The 15,948-nt window shown below is 45.8% G+C and overlaps 1 protein-coding gene and 1 long non-coding RNA gene across 9 annotated transcripts in view; both read right to left on the reverse strand.

Annotated features, from left to right (window-relative positions):
• The window catches only part of TSHZ2 (teashirt zinc finger homeobox 2), a 478,036-nt gene that overhangs the window by 352,468 nt on the left and 109,620 nt on the right, over positions 1 to 15,948 (reverse strand). The window lies entirely within an intron of this gene.
• Positions 1 to 15,948, reverse strand: part of LOC138844271 (uncharacterized) — a 45,444-nt gene that overhangs the window by 18,510 nt on the left and 10,986 nt on the right. Inside the window, exon 2 of the long non-coding RNA XR_011379826.1 lies at positions 1 to 15,884. This exon is cut by the window's left edge and continues 18,510 nt beyond it. This is a non-coding gene — a long non-coding RNA (uncharacterized lncRNA). The remainder of the gene's footprint in view (positions 15,885 to 15,948) is intronic.

Consider the following 15,948-nt stretch of genomic DNA (forward strand, 5'->3'; position numbering starts at 1 on the left):
ATAAAAAAAATATAACAAGTAGGGAGCTAAATTTGGCCCAAGGGCTGTAGTTTGTTAACCACCAGCTTAATCGGAAATAAGTTTAAAAGAAAGTGAGTGAATTTTTTTTAAATTTATAATACATGTTGTATATGGGTACAGTGAAATTCCTGAGAGAGTTTGGTGAGAGTTGAAATTTGGTGAAACCTGTATTGGATCCTGTGCTTTCAGTATTATTCATAATGATGATTGCCTAATAATGAATTATTTACTCTTTTATTTAGGGTGTGTTTGTTGAGTGTCTATTATGTGCCAGAACACTGTACAAAGCCTTGTGATTTCAACTGTGAATAAGATAGGCATGGATCTTCATGAATTTTGCCCAGAGTTGTAAGAAAATAGTTATAGTGGGAAAATAAGGGAGGCTTCTCTGAGGACACAATCCATAAGCACACTCCCAAAGGATGAGAGGAAAACAGCCATGTGAGAAGCCAAGGGAATAGATTCCTAGAAAATGAGGGGAAAGCCATTGCTCTGAGGCATCAGAGAGCTACCGGGAGCTGCTTCAGCAGGGCTGAGCCCGCCCTGGGGCACAGGCAGAGCAGCTCACACAATGTGGGGAAAGTAAGCAGGGGCTAGACAGGCCATGGTCAAAGTCATGGAAAACATGGGCTGCTTTAAGCAGAAGAAAGACTTACTCTTCACTTCTCTGTAGCCAGTGGGCTACTGGGGAACAGCTTCCAAGCCCAAGTCAGAGCAAAGCTGCAGTAGCAGTGGCATCCAGCACTGGAGGAGTTCTCACTGCATCAAGGCTGCGCTCATCACTGCGAGTGTCACCTGTGAGATTCTCCCAAGAGTCCATCAGAGGGGACACAGATACTTCTTCCTATTTTACGAAACAGAAACTGACAAGCTCAGGGATATATTAAGAGGGCCATGTTCCCACACCTGGTAAGCAGCAGAGCCAGGAGTGATTCATGTCTACATCACTCCAAGGGTTAAACTCTAATCTTCTGTGGGTAAGGGTTGGAGATCTACAGCCCCAGAGCCGAATCCCACCCACTACTTATTTTGTGAATAAAGTTTTATTGGAAAACAGCCTTTTGCTGCTTTCTAGCTGTAAAGCTACTACAGAGACCACAGGATGAAGAAAGCAGCAGAAAATACAAACGCCATGGCCCTTGGCAGGCAAGTTTTGCCAACCCCCGGTCTCTGCGAGCCTGAGGTTCTTTCTTGCCAGGAGAGTGTCCAAGTAAGTGTAATGTGACTAAGTGACTTTGCCATCAGTCTCCCCACCCCAGAGGGGAGTTCTGCTGCTTCTTAGACTCCTTCCCACTCTGTTCTATGCAGCGTTTTATTCTAACTGAGGGCTTCCAAATAATTTGTAAAAAATGTAGCACGAAACAAACTAGGCCTGGGAAAGGAGTGTTTGCAAGCGGGTTTCAGAAGGAGCCAAGGACGCAGCATGTGATAGGTAGCCCCACACAAGGGAATACTGCTCCCTCTCCCCAGGGCTAAGGTTTCTCCCACGAGGAACACTTTGTTTGTTAGGCTGTCTTGAGGGAGACAGACTAGCAACCGACACACTTGCTCTGTCCAACAGGTCGGTCAGCAACTCACGGGGGATGATTTCATTGACTGATGAAACGCCACCTGCTCGTGAGCACTGAGACAGAATGAATCCTGGCTTCGGGTTTCAGCTGACGCCTATCTAACCCGGTTTACACACCTCAAACTGGCTGTGACCACACAGAATGACAGCTAGGCTGGCGTCCAATGCTGCCACGGTCCCCTTATACAGAACCAGAACCGCATCAAGAGGCCTTCCCTGGTGAGCCCACAGAAGCACCAGCTCTTAGTGCACCCAGCATCTGAGCCACACCACGATGAAGTGCAATGCTGTCTTCACATCCACAGTGTCTACACTGGGAAAGTGGTACTTTCTTGCTTCAAACACCCAAGTTAAGGGGATGCATGGATATTTCAACGAGGGTGTTTGTTTGGCATCTAAAATATAATCCAATTGCAATTTTTAAAATTCAAGACATATACGCAAACAGAGAGAGAGTGCCCATCTGCAGGTTTGCTCCCAAATACCCACAAAGGCCAGGGCTGTGCTGGGGCTGAAGCTAGGAGCCAATAACAAATCCGGGTCTTTCACGTGAGTGACAGGGATCAATGACATAAGCCAGCTCCTGCTGCCTCCAAGAGCCGCATTAGCAGGGAGCTGGGCTCGGCAGAGCAGTCAGGAATCAAACCCAGACACTGCAAGATGGGACGTGGGTGTCTCAACCCTTGTCTTAACCACTAGGCCAAATGCCTGCACCCATGCTGCAAAACGCATTGAGCAAAACCAGACTCTAAATGAGTGGTTAAAGGGGTAGATCATTCTAAAACACGACTTGAGCCACCTTGAACCTGTGGCTTTGCTTCCAGCAGACAGGCAAGCTCACATCAGACGAAAGGCACACAACCTGAAGAGCAATCGATGGTCGATAGTGGCCCGGCTCCTTCCAGGCCAGCACGGGTGGGAAACCCAGCCAACCTGCACTTCCTCCACCAATGTGGCCATTATGCCACCAGCGCTGTTCTTTCTTAAAATCAACTCCCTTCTTAAACAAATATATTTGAATGGTAAATTTTATATTATAACTGACAGCGAACATCTAGTGATAATAGCTGCAAAATTGCTGCTTTGATGTGGCTCTCATTTTTTATAAATATTACACATTAAAATAAATACAATTAAATTGCTAAGAAGTTTATCTGTGTACCATTTAGAAAGCCACCGTGTACCATCGGGGAATTTGGAAACACTCTCCAAAGGGAATATAAAAATTCATACATGTAAACACTATTTGATACTAGAAGTATTTTATTATTTGAATTAAATATTAAATATTAAGTGGCATCAAGTGTGGATGTGTGCTTTGTTATGGAGAAAACATGACATGTGTAAAACAAACTAGCAAACAGAAAGCAAAGTAAAACTGGAGGCAGAATCCACACAGCTTGCAAGTGAGGGCGTGCAAACACAGCATTCGTGACTTACTACCTCAAACTGGAGGCTCCACAAAACCTTTGTGTATTCTGCAAATCCTAGGCAAAAATTAATTGCTGCAAGTTGTCATAAGACACTGAAGAAGCCACCCCAAAGTGCACCTGTGCTTGTGGGCTAAGCACAAGGCCAGAGCCCACACTCAAGGCAGGCGGCTGTCAGTGGTCTTGGCAGGTGGGGAAGTAGTGCACCTCGGTCTCTCGCAGGAGTTTTCCACTCCAGTCCAGACCAAAGTCCCACGTGAAGTGTGCTGCTTACAGTCTTTCAGTGGGAAGGAACTTCTTACCTGTGTATTGTGGCCTCCAGACACCTGCCCACCCAAGCCCTGCGGAACCCACCCCCGCTCTACTCACGAAACCCAGAAAACTCGCCTCCCTAGTGCTCCTGGGAGCTCCTCCAGCCTTTCTCACCGTGGCCTGTGCACTTACATGCAGGTCCCAGTAACTGGAAGGTTCTTCACACGGGCAGCTTATTCTTACCCTTGGAGCTCACCTACAATCGCACATTAGCAGGGAGTCCTCACGTGGCCTGGCCACTTATGATATGACTTCCTATCTCCAGCACTTACTGCTCCATGAAAACCACGCTTCCTTGCTTAAATGGCTAACGTCCATCTCTGCCACTAGGTTCTGCAGTCCTTCAGGGTGGATCTGTTCTTGGTCTCTATTTTATCTGCATTGCCTGGCAGGTTACAGATCCTCCACGGGGCTTTGCTGAATACGGGAACGGATTTATGAAGCCCAGCTTTTCAAAGCCTTGGAAAAACCCAGATTCATTACTTTCCACTCCAGAGCAGAGGGCGGATTCCCCTTTTAACTGACTTGCCTGCCTGCAAGTTGGAAAACTCTGCTAACAAAGAATCCTATTGGTGTACCCGTCACTGCCGGCTCCAACAAGTTCGCTTCATTTTTTTTTCCTGTCCATGTGGGCTCCGCTGGGGCCGCCTGGATGTGCCACGTATGTTTTATGAGCTAACATTTATTTTCGACACTTTGGCCCATCGGACATGATCTCGTGAGCCCGCTCTCTCGGCTGACATGCTGTTGAACATAATGGGGAGGTTTAAAAAGGCGTCACGGAGGAGCAGAGTGGGTTGCAGAGTGCCAGGGGCGAGGAGGAGCAGGGGGAGGGGACCGACAGAAGCTTCTGGCAGCTCAGGCGCTGTCGCTGCCCTGCACAGTCCCGGCCTGCGCCTCCACGCCGGGCAGGAATGCAGATCAACCTAATTGGAACTCGGTGCTCCCAAGACAACCAGAAATCCAACATTTCCCAGACGGAGTGGGAACCTCCCGGCCAGGTGAGCAGCGCCGGGTCTCCGAGTTGCCGAGTGTATCCTGGATGGAATCCACAGGCCCTGGAGATTCCGAAACACGCTCTTTCTCAGACAGAGCCTTCAATTAATTACGGAAACGAAGTTGTTGCCGGGCATAAATCAGACACTGAAAATCCGCCATACGTCAACCCCTAGTGGAATTCACGTGGGGAAAGCGAAGGTTTTAAAGGTTTCTGAAAGCCATAAAATCTCCATTTAGATAGAAACCTTTCCTTTTTTTTTTCCTGTTTTTAAAATTTAGTTATTCATTTGCACTTTGGGAACCAACTCGTCAATTCAGCAGAACAAAGGCACCTACATGTTGACATTTAAACATTGTTGGGAATTCGTGCCAGAGGGTGGACAGCCAAAGCTGAGATCCCCAATTCGGTTCAAATCCCTTATTCATTTAATGCCAACTCTTTGCTGGTGCGTTATGGGCAGAAACAATCAAACCCTTCCTGGGCCTTGAATGTTTCCTTCGTAGAACTCAAGAAAACTAGCCATGGCAACTTCCTGCTGAGGTCATGCTGTTAACGTGTCATCCCGGTAGACTGTAGACTCTACAAGGGCAGCGGTGACTCTGCACGTCCTCATGACATTCAAATTCCCAGTGTCTAAGCCAGTGCCTGGCACACAATAAGCTCTCCCACGAAACCTCAGTGTCTTCCCTGGAGAACCTCATTGCCCAGTAGGAAACAGATCAGAAGACAAAGGGACTGCAGCCATGGAGTGCTGAGACCTTGGATCAGAGCCTGCCCAGGCTACGATGGGGCAACGAGGAGGAAGCCTGACTCCACTCAGTGGGGTCACGGAACACTTCCAAGGAGGGGGAAGTCCAAGTGAATTTTTTTAAAAAAAACATTTATTTAATTGAAAGGTAGAGATACAGAGAGTGAGAGAGAGAGAGAGAAAGAGAGAGAGAGTCATGCATATGCTCGTTCACTCCCCAGGTGACTGCAATGGGTGGAGCAGTGCTGATCTGAAGCCAAGAGCCAGGAGCGTCTTCTGGATCTCCCACATGGGTGCAGGGGCCCAAGGACTTAGGTCATCTTCCACTGCTTTCCCAGGCTACAGCAGAGAGCTGGATTGGAAGAGGAGCAGCCGGGACTAGAAATGGTGCCCCTATGGGATGCTGGCACTACAGGCGGTGGCTTCACCTGCTATGTCAGAGTGCCGGCCCCTGAAGTGAATTTTAAAAGATGATGCTAGATAGATGGAACAGTTCAGGAAAAGGGGTTTAAGAAAGAATGATTTTGTTCCTTTACCTGGACCTTTAGTCGGAAAATTAGCAAGGTAGACTTTTAGCAGAACTGCAAGTACAAAGTCTTTGATTATCCCAGAGCTAAAGAGATGCACTTGTCTTCAGATCTGAGCCATCCAGAAGAGAGAGGGATGCAGCCAATCCTATCACAATGTGTTACTGTTATATAAGTCTCTACTAATCATCAATTTATAGACCTCCCATATATTTTTTCCTAAAGATTCAGAAGAAGCCACTAAGATGTGCCCAAGAAAACTGAAAGAGAAAGTCCCTTCCAAAGGTTTTATTTTGTGCTGAAAGTCCTTGCCAGTCTCGGTTCCTGAACCTTCCGTCAATAGAGACACAAGTCAGAAGCACAGTTACAAATAAGTCCATGCACTCAGCCAAGAAGAAGGGGTCCTCAAGATGCAATCAAGACATCTGTGCTCTTTGAAAAGTGTCCAACAGCTGCATCAAGAAGTCTGTATTCTGGTGATCCATTGTCAGAACGAAAGCATCAATAGTTGGTGCCAAGCATCTCCGATGTGTAACTCATAAATAGCTGTAGACTGCCCAGGGACTTGCGCGAGCAGGCCAGTGATCTGCATTTGGGGAACGCTACACGAGAGGGGACAGGTGTAGGCTTAGCTTTTGAAGTTGAAGTCTCCCCAAGACATCCTGACGCTGGGATGAGAAACACCTGGTGCTGGGCAAGAAGCGTCCCCAGTCCTTCTCTGTAATCGTGCAAGGCTGCTTCCCAATGAAGGGCAGGCGGCGCAGCCACGTGGGGGCCTGTCGCTGTGAGTGCTGCTCCTGTGCATCTCCGTGACTTCTTCCTTCCTCAGCACACCCTCCAGGGAATGCTGTAACGTGGAGCCCTCCACTCCGACCCTGGCATCTTCTGTCATCACCTCGCTCTCTTTCTCCCTACCATTTCCCACCTAACACAGTCCCTGGGTTACGTATGCATCTGCATTTTCTTTGTCTTTCCTGAAGTGAATTTTTCTTTTTTAATTTGAGAGGTAGAGTTGCAGACAGTGAGAGGGAGAGACAGAGAGAGAGGTCTTCCATACGTTGGTTCACTCCCCAAATGGCCGCAATGGCCGGAGCTGTGCTGATCTGGAGCCAGGAGCTTCTTCCAGGTCTCCCACGTGGGTGCAGGGGCCCAAGCACTTGGGCCATCTTCTACTGCTTTCCCAGGCCATAGCAGAGAGCTGGCGTGGAAGGGAACAGCTGGGACTAGAACTGGTGCCCATATGGGATGCCGGTGCCGCAGGTAGAGGATTAACCTCCTGCGCCACAGCGCCAGCCCGGAAGTGAATGTTCTCAGGCTACAACACCTGAGTGCTTGGCTCGCGGCTCCATCTCCAGCTTCTGGAAGGACTGGCAGAAAATAAGCCCTAAATACACACAGCCTCGCCTCGCCTGGCATCTCCGTGGCTAGGGCAGGTTTTTGAGGCGCAGGGGTTTTGGCCAACAGGGTACCACACAGAGCAAGCAACAGCATGAAGGACCGTTCCTGACAGTCGATTCCTCCAGACACCACTTTCAAGGGGCCGATGGGGTGGATATATTTGGGGATGATTCATTCAAACCACATCTCTGCTTGTCTAAGAACTGGCACCTCCACAGGCCCTAGGAGGCTGCACTCAGCATGCATAAGGGTCTGAAAGAAGACCACCCAGGGAGAGCCAGACTTGTGGTAGGAATGACTCAGGGATCCAAACAAATCCGAATGAAGACGTGGAGACTTGAGGCAGCAGGTGGAGACCTTGAGGGACGTGTGGGGGAAGATGCTAAAGACGCACAATGGCCAGGTTGTGGGCCCTGCCTGGCCCTACCCAGCCTGAAGTCCAGCTGCTCGACCTTCACCCCATTCCCTGTCCATGCAAGGGTCCACTCAGACATCTGATCATCACTGCTTGGTTGCTGGCACTTACTTTCCTTTGAAAAGGGCTATTCTTCCTAATGATCCAAAGAGCCTTGATTGTAACCGGAAGTGGGCACCCAGCACCGCCCCACAAGGAAGACACAATGAGATCAGAAGCCACGGCTTTTGTGCAAGGAGGCTGAAGCCACTGGAGAAATCAGGACAAGAAATCCCTGGAGACCAAGCCTGGGCCACAGCACAGCGACACGAGGCCTCGGGAGATGGTGATTGGGTATAGTTGATCGGGAGAGGACAACCTGAGAAACCCTCATGAAGGTCTGCTTGGCTTTGGAGTCTGTGCCTATACATAACCAAGGAGGCCTGAATCTCCACCATTCACCTAGCTCCACAGGAAGCATTACGTAGGCCACTCACAGAGACTTAAAGGAGTCCTAATTCAGTAACGTGCATAACTCTGTCGCTAGGTACCTTTTCGCCCCCGAGGTTCAGGTGGCACAGTAGTTATGACCATGAACTCTGGACTATGGGCTTGAATCTGAACTTTGTGCCTTACCCTGGGAAAAGTCCTTGCCCTCTTTCAAGGGCCTTCATTTCCTTATCCATAAGAGGAAATAACAACACTCTGTGTACAATATATACAGAGTATTTGATGTAAGGTCTAACATGTAAATAAGTGCTCAAAAAATGATCCCGCTGAATATCGAGGTTACATTTGGAACTCTTCCCACCATGTAGACACTACTTGGTTTGCTTCATCTACAGCCTGCACGTGTCAGATTCTCCACGGTGTGGTGAGCTGTGCATTGTTACTACTTAACAGACATATTACAAGGCAGCGCGGGGTTAAGTCTTTCATATGCACGATAAGGCAGATAGCACCATCCCACTTGAGAGACAGGAGAGGACACTCAGTGGGGTTACTTGGCTTGCTTTATGCCTCAAAATCTAGTAAATGATAATTAGTGTCTACAGCAGAAAAAAACTAGCCACTTACATTCTTAATAAATCACTTTAGCAGAAGCTAAATGTTTGTTTGAACCTTGCCTTTTGTCTTGGTCAAAGGTATTTGCAAATGAGAAGCATGAACAAAACTTGACTTCTGGTTTTCACAGATGGAATGGGTGCTTACAGAACACAGGAAAGAAAGAAGGAAGCAAGGCAGGGAGGGAGGGAGGGAGGGATGGGGCAGGGAGGGAGAGAAGGGAAGAAGGTTGAAAGGAGAAAAACAAGAGAAGGAACAAACAAGGACAAAGGAAGCGATAAATGAATGAAACATTGAAATTAAAAGTCATTCTTGTTCTGAAGTGCTCACCTAGAGTCAGGATGCTCCCGACTAATCAAACAGGTAGAAGTATGGTTGGCAAATGTGTCATTTGCCTCTGTATGCATGACAGCATTGTTCAGCTTTAGCTAGTGACACATTCTTTGGTTGAATCTCTCAACACAACTAATGCCAAAACAGTGAAAAATCTTAGTGGGAAAAAAACCCCACAACAGAACCATGTCTGCCTGAATATCAAAATTATTCCAAACACTCTAATATAATATAATTGCAGCACAAAAATAATTTCAAGAGTTCTCTGCAATCCATCATAAGCAATTTAACCAATATATAAACACTCACTGTTGATTCCAGGACTTAAAATGAACCAGGATGACTGAAATGAAAATCTTTATAGAGTAATTGCTACGTCTTTTGCCTTGCTGTGGTTTGCCTGGGCTATATGATTTCTATAGTTACAGAAGTGATATTGCTACTTAAGATAAATTTGATTAATGTTTATTCTGTGGCAGGCATTATGAAAAACACCTTAGTTATGTTATTTAATTTTTAATACTATTTTGATAGTTGCTTTAATCAGAGCGTCTAAAGAACAAAATAATAATAAAGAAGGCTCATGATTTCACTCGACAAAACAAATGACATTACTAAGCAAAAGTTTTTTAAAAAGGCAATAAATGCTTTATAATTAAAGAGTTCAAATAGAAAAGAAAAATGGTACAAAAAATATAGACATAAAAGCAACACCACATTCTCTATTCCACAAAGTCACTACTGCTCACTAGAAGTTTTTCTATTTTTTTCCAGGACAAAAAGAAACAATATTCCCTACTACCTCATTGATATTTGTCTTCATGAAAAGTCTATAAGGTGTGGCTGGTGCTGTGGCGTAGCAGGTAAAGTTGCTGCCTGCAGTGCCGGCATCCCATATGGGTGCCAGTTCTAGTCCTGGCTGCTCCACTTCTGATCCAGCTCTCTGCTATGGCCTGGGAAAGAAGCAGAAGATGACCCAAGTTCTTGGGCCCCTGCACCTGCATGGGAGACATGGAGGAAGCTCCTTGGCTCCTAGCTTCAGATCAGCTCAGCTCTGGCCATTACGGCCATTTGGGGAATGACAAAGAGGATGGAAGATGTCTCTTCCTCCTTCCCTCTGCCAATGCCTCTCTGTAACTCTGCCTTTCAAATAATAAAATAAATAAATATTTTAAAAGAAGCCCATAAGGGAATGCCTATTGTTGTGTCCAATTTACAGATGAGGAAACTGACACCTCAATCAGTTCAGTGCTGCCTAACGTCTCATAGCTGGTACAAATGACAGCAGGGTTCGATGACGCAAGCCCAGGATTCAGTAATCTGATCACATCTGACAGCCATCTTGTGGCTCTTTCTGGCATGGGCAGCAACAAAAAGGAAGCAGACACAATGAATAAAGGACTGGCAGCCTTGATCACAGGGGGCCAATCCGCACAAGTGTGACACTTCAAAATAATCTTTTGCCAGCCTATTAATTTAGAAAGTATTGACGAATCTAAATAGATGTGCTAGCCTTACAAACAATGTCTTGCTTACTTACATAGAGAATGCAACCCTTTGGGACACTCAAGTGAAAATATTATTGATAAACACTTTCAGGGGTGGACAGGCAAACACAAGGGCATAGAGTTCAATGGGGCACCAGACAACTGCACAGCCTGCTCACTCTAAGTGCAAGCACACAGAGAATTCAACTGTACAAAAACACCGGAATTTGTATTTACACAGACACCTGTTTCAGAGGCAGGGAGAGAGAGGGAAAGAGAACTCCCATCTGCTGATTCACTAATGCCTGCAACAACCAGGTCTGGGCCAGGTGGAAGCTGGGAGCTGGAAACTTAATTCTCCCATGGGAGTGTTAGGGACCCAAGTACTTGAACCGTCACTGTTGCCTCTCAGGGTCTACTCTGGCTGGAAGCTGGACTCAGGGGGAGTTGGAGCTGTGGATCAATGCCAGGCACTCTGATGTGCTGTGTCTTAACCACTAGGCCAGACACCCACCCCAAGACACCTGCTAGATCTGCTCATTTTACAGACGGAAGGCTACGGTGTCTGGTGGGAGCGATTTTGTCAACCTTTGGGAGAATGGGAGAGTTCTCGGGCCTCCAACGCCACCTTGCAGAGTTTACTGCCACTAAGTGCCAAATATCTGGCACTGCCTCAACTGAGTCCAGCCAGCCCCATTTCTAAAATTCCCACCTGAGAAGAGTTTAAAGCCTAGTCAAGCTCTCCAACACAACGTCAAACAAGATCTGGCCTGGACAATTTCTTAGGAATTACTACTTTAAGCACTCGGCAGTTTTGCATAAGGGACTTTTGTGATTTCATAGAAGAAAGCACAAGTGCTCCACACCCACGCAAAACCAACCCTCACTAAATAGATGCTCCACGATTTAGAGGGTGCATGTCTCCAGCGTTTCCAGCACACTTTGCAGCTGCCATGTTGGGAAAAGGCTACTAATGAAGGAATAACCAGAGCCCAGGAAGTCCTTTAAGAATTTTAAAAAATTGTTTGTCCAGCTAACACAATATTTTCCAAAAATAATGTAATCTTGCTTAAAATGTAAAATAACACTAAATGAATACCTCTTAAGATGCTCTAAAATTGAGATGACTATCTTCCTAGCATGTAGTAGGTACTTGATGCAATCAGTGTGTTCTACACAGGTAATTACTTTTACTACTAATGGTGCCTCCCACTTGGTGAGGAAGATAAGAGGCTCAAACTCCACTTAATCACGAGGCTGCTTTATTGCTGCTCCACCACCTGCTGGGTAAAACAATTCGCTTGCTCTGTTCAGCACTCTCACAAATGAGAAAAATTTATTAACATGTGAGTAGAATGGGACCGACTTAGGATGTACAGAGGGGGATAACCTACGTGGTTTTAAAAATACACAGACCATTCAAATACTTGCATGGGTCACCTTGAATTAAGGTCTTTCTGGAAAATTCTTATTGTCATAACGTGGAAACTGGATGGCAACAATTGTCCAGTTCAACGTTGTTTGAAGCTATGTAGAGGGAGTGGGAACAAAACAAAACAAAGGAATTAAATGGGCATGGAATCACTGATGGGTGACCTTGGATAAGTTACTTGTCTTTGCTTATTTTCTTCTTTGTAGAATAAAAATACAAGGGGTCTTCATAAAGCTCATTGAAAATGGGTATTACAAAAAAAAGCATGGATTTTAAAATGTTTGTGCTCAAATGAACTTTTAATTTCATTTATCCACGAATGTTTAGACGCACCCTAGTATTTGCTCCATCCTTATTTTTGTCAGTTCTGCTATAAGGCTCATGAATATTTCTAAAAAGGACTACACTTTTCCAAATCACACAGTAACAACCACAGGGCTTACAGGGACGCACAATGTCAGTGACATATAATAAAGATAGGGACCCAGGAAAAACAGTAGCACCATTGGATGCATTTTTTTTTCCTTTTAAGATTTACTTATTTATTTGAAAATTAGAGTTACAATGAAGGAAATGCAGAGGCAGAGAAAGAGAGAGAGGTCAGTCTTCTATCCACTGGTTCACTCTCCAAACGCCTACCACGGTTGGGGCTATGCCAGGCCAAAGCCAGGAGCCAGAAGTTTCATCTGAGTCTCCCACGTGGATACTGGGCCCCCAGGACTTGAGCCAACCTTTTCTGCTTCCCCAGGTGCATTAGCAGGAAGCTAGATTGGAAGAGGAGCAGCAAGGACTTGATCCAGTGCCCTTATGGGATGCCGGTGTGACAGGCAGCAGCTTTACCGGCTATGCTACAGCACTAGCCCCTGGATGCATGTTAAATGGCTAAGACAGTACATAAATACCATGATCAACATGGCACCTTGTCTTGAGAAAGGCTCAAGGAAGTGGATGTCCGAAAGGGCTGCAGCCTGTGAGTTAACTGTGAACTTCAAGGAGGAGAATCCTTGTAAACCCAGCAGGAAGTTGGGACACAAGGAAGGGGTGGGGGTAGCTTGGAGCACGCCTGCTGAGCTGAGTGGATGGGGTGTGCACATTTGCTTTTGTGTATCTCCACATGGCCTGCTTCAGCTGCGTTTTCTCTTTCTCACAAAGACACACATACACAAATGCAAATGCAAATGTATCAGTCATGTTGGAACAAATTCCTATTTTCAGAACAGGTGTTTTAGCAGGCAGGCTGCATTAGGAGATCAAACATGCTAATGTTGGTAAACATGGTTACCCAAGAAGGCTCCTCCTCCATTAATCTCCATGGCTGCCCCCATTAAAGTGGGGTCATATTCAGTCCCAGCCTCAAGGTGGGTGGATTTAGGGAAAGGTTGTTCATCCCTTTGCTGCTCCGGGTTACTCTGAAGGGATCTCCTGCAATGTTACTAGAGGACTAGATGCATTTGCTAAATGTCTGCAACACTGTACCTTTGTCCTTGCCGACAACAACATAATTTCCTGAAAAGAAATTAACAATCAAGTTAGGAAACACCATCTTCTTCCTTAAATCAATGTTGAAAACTCTGTAGGAAGTTAAGAATTTAGCTACCCTTGGAGGGAAAATTGGAATTACTATTCACAATGTTGGATCAGCACTGGAGAAGGGCAGACCAATTTCTCTCCAGAGCCTTTTAGTAAGTAATAGTAGATAACATATATAGGGCTCTCTGTGTGTCTGGCCATGGAAGAGCTCTGGATATATTAGCTCATCTTAGATTCAAATCATTCTACGTAATTGCTTTTTAAAGTCTTGATGTTTCTAATCAAATTAAGTAAGCTGAACAAGTTTAGAAATGCAGTCAGATTTCCAGTTTGCCAGGCAGCAAGTTTTCACGCACAACAACTAGAAGAAACGAAATAACCCAACTTGGGCCTCAGGGTCAGACCAATCAGAATCCTGGCTCCACTTACGGGACACAAGAATCAACCTCTGTAGCCCTCAGAATCCTTTCTGTAACAGAGGTTAATAACAACTATCTATCGGTGTTGCCGTTAATATTAAATGAGGCAAACCGTGTTGAGTGGTGAGCAGGCTATCAGGCACAGAGTCAGCACTCAATAAGTGGCAGTTTTTATTTATATCATTATTAGCACTTTATAATCAGTATGAGGCTAGTTGATATTCACCTTGTTAGGAATACTGGCTCTTAATGTATCTGTTTGAAATAGTACCTGGCACAGACCAAAGCCTTTGAACTTGGCCTCTGAAGCTTTGGAGATTTTGCATCCCCGATTTTTCCTTTTTTGTGTGTGTTCCTAATACACAGGATTATTCTGTCACTGTAGCATTAAGGTGCCTTATGCATAGCACAGTTATCCGAGAGGGTTTTGCACTTGGGTTGCAGATTAATCTCCTCCAGTGTTAGCGTGTCACCATTGACGGTAACCACCGTCTGACAACCGTGTGAGAGGACCACACTCTTGTCTCTATTTCTCATTTCTCATTGTTCAATCCATCCGGTCTGGCTTCCCTTTCCACTGGGCTAGCGAGAATGCTTTTGCTAAGCTCGCCACAGAACTCTACTCTGTTAGGGCCAAGGGGGCATTTCTTTAGTTTGCACCTGCCTGTCCTCTTGGCACAGTTGGCCACTTCTCTCTTGCAACACTCTTATTCTTTTTGCCTCCTGTCTTGAAATCACTCTATCTTGATTTGCTTTCAGTCTCTCTGAAAGCTCACTCTGTGTCTTCCTCCTTTACAGCTTTAAACATTGGTCTTCTCCCGGCATGGCCTTTCTCCTTGCGTGTGCCTTCCACAGACACTCCCAGGCACTCATTGCTAGAGCTTTCAAGTCGATCCACCCAAGTCCAGGTGAGTACCTGACAGCCTTCCTCCCTCTCGAGCGTCTCACAATAGTCTTTGGCTAAGTAGTTCCCAAAGGGAGCCATGATTCTCATCCTTACCAAAACTTCTTCCTGCCTCCATTATTTCCAACCTCCCACTAGACTGAATACATAGCTAAGCTCTGTGATAATCCCTCCTGCCCCAACACATCTCAATCCATCCACTCCTCTGTATCTTGTTTGTCGCCAGCCTAATCTAAGCTATTTTCCCACCTGAATTCTGCAGGAGGTTCCTCACTGGTATTTTTGCATCCAGCTTCAGTGTACTCCAATGCACCATGCACACTGCAGTCAGAATCATATTTTTAAAAGACAATTATATGGGCCGGCGTCACGGCTCACTAGGCTAATCCTCCGCCTTGCGGCGCCGGCACACCAGGTTCTAGTCCCAGTCGGGGCACCGGATTCTGTCCCAGTTGCCCCTCTTCCAGGCCAGCTCTCTGCTGTGGCCTGGGAAGGCAGTGGAGGATGGCCCAAGTGCTTGGGCCCTGCACCCCATGGGAGACCAGGAGAAGTACCTGGCTGCTGCTATCGGATCAGCGCGGTGCGCCGGCTGCAGCGCGCCAGCCGCGGCGGCCATTGGAGGGTGAACCAACAGCAAAAGGAAGACCTTTCTCTCTGTCTCTCTCACTGTCCACTCTGCCTGTCAAAAAAAAAAAAAAAAAGAAAAAAAAAAGAAAAAAAAAAGAAAAAGAAAAGATAATTATATAATCCTCTGGTTAAAAAATTGTGATAAATGACCAGTGCTCGAAAACCAAATCTAAAATTCTTAACATGGCTACAAGGTCCTTAATATGCCAAATTTCCTCAAGTCCAGTTTTGTTTTATACCATTCTATTCTTTTTTCTCCATGAAATATTTAATATGAGTACCTGTGATACATCAGACATGTTAGAGTTCTTGTACTTGGTAAATTTCCAACAATAAATAAGCATTCTTTAAAATATTCTTTCAAAAAATGCTTATGTACTCATTCAAAGGGATAGATACAACTGACACGAAATGTTAAATCCCCATTATATTCCTTATTTTGAGTGATCACTCTCATAGCAAAACTCTTTACTCACAGGTTTTTAGATTTGGGGTTTAGAACTTTGATTTACAGAAATCTCTCTTTATAAGCATGGACACACAGAGCTTGCGGTATAAAGTTGGATTAGTGGTGGATAAAATCCTCCTCATGTCCTTTTTCCTCCTTACCAATGGATTCTCTCAGAAGCAGCCATGTCACGTCTGCCTATGCCTCCAGCAAATCGGTGACGTGGGCATTCTAAGCATCTAAAGGGAAGGGTTGGGACAACAGAAAACCACCCACGTTTCAATTTTCTGCTGCAGTACTCAG

This window comes from Oryctolagus cuniculus, chromosome 11 (assembly GCF_964237555.1).
Source record: "Oryctolagus cuniculus chromosome 11, mOryCun1.1, whole genome shotgun sequence".
NCBI lineage: Eukaryota > Metazoa > Chordata > Mammalia > Lagomorpha > Leporidae > Oryctolagus > Oryctolagus cuniculus.